Below are 1,622 nucleotides of genomic sequence, written 5' to 3'. Positions count from 1 at the left end.
AGGTTGGTCTCTGCACTTCTCTTGTTAGAAATCAAATCCAGGACAACACTCGAATCCATCTCCACAACAACTTTTCTAAATCCAACTTCCCATGTCATATTAAGGCCATTTTTCAAACTCCACATCTCTGCTTGAGAAGCAGAGTAAGTACCAATATTGTGCATAAATCCTGCTACCTATCTGCCGTGTTCATCTCTAATGAGTCTTTCGCATCCAGCAAATCCCGAATTTTCAAGAGAGGAACCATCTGTATTGATTTTGATCCATCCATGTGGTGGGGGTTGCACCGGATTTCTGCCTCAATCTTCCTTCTTCTTCCTTTAATGCTCAACTCTCTTTGAAATGCTACATGCACTGAATTTATAAATTAGATTATAAACCTTAGTTATTGTCTAAAAATTTTTTGGTCATCCAACCAGTTTTTCAATTGGACGTTTTTGTCAGACCCAAATTTTGGCCCTTGTCAAAGTGTTGTTTTTGGAACCCAAAATTTCACCCATGCCCCTGCAGTAAACTATTAATGTTACCCTACTTAGCACTAACGGCTAGTTTTGACCGAAAGTTAGTGCACTCTTTCATTTGATTACTTGCTGCACGTGTCCTTATTTCATTGGATAGTCAAAAGAAAGTCACCATTAGCCACTGAACAATAAGTCACCACAGAACTCACACATATATATATATATATATATATATATATATATATATATATATATATATATATATATATAGTAACAAGCGGTATAAGTTGGTACATTGACTTGACTCCTGTGTGACTCTTGTTTGATATATATTATTCTACTTATCTTAGTTGCTGCTTTACTCATTTGTTGCCTGCAATTCTATATGTGAATGTTTAAGCTTTCTGAGACCCGCCGTTTTCGTACCAAAATTTTCACGTAAAAAGGAGAAAATTTTCAAGAAAAATCGATCTCGTGCTAACACGATTATAGGCTTAATAATAATTAGCTAAAATTTTAGGTGAACAAATTGGTGACACTTGATTTTCAGTATGATCATGACGTACTGGAAATTTGATTGTTATAGTCCACATCATGGTTTCATCACGAAACCAAAAAAGAGGCTTTCAAACCTCTAAATCATTCTATACTACGCCTATCTTAGTTTATGAGGTATTTATAACCTTTTATTAGGTTAAAATATAAAAAATCCTAAACCCACAAACATAATGCCCAATCTAGTAATTAAATAAACAAAATCAAAATAAATTAAATTAAATTAAAACATTCTAAAAATATAAACTAATAAATAGCACTTGAACTTTTCATATTACGAACATTTGAAACATGTATCACCTTTTTAGGGTCCCTCCCATTTCCAAGTTTTTGTCCTATAATTTTGACTGGGTTTTGTCTAGTGTTGTAGAACTTTATTTGTAGTTCTTACAGAAAAATCTTTATGTTCTATATGTCTCCATCAAATTCTGTCTTCTCCTTTGTCATGTGACAGTGCTGGTGAAATAAGAATTTTCTACATATAGTCTTTTGGTAAGCAGTTTTTAAATTTATTAGTGTACCAATTATTTGAATTATCAGTCCATTCTTAGATTGAACTTTCATAATCTATTATTGTTAGGGTTGCAAATTCTAGCAGGTTTCTAG

The sequence above is a fragment of the Arachis ipaensis genome, chromosome B2 (genome assembly GCF_059453495.1).
Source record: "Arachis ipaensis isolate K30076 ecotype BB chromosome B2, ASM5945349v1, whole genome shotgun sequence".
Lineage (NCBI taxonomy): Eukaryota > Viridiplantae > Streptophyta > Magnoliopsida > Fabales > Fabaceae > Arachis > Arachis ipaensis.
Note: the sequence above shows the minus strand (reverse complement) of the source record.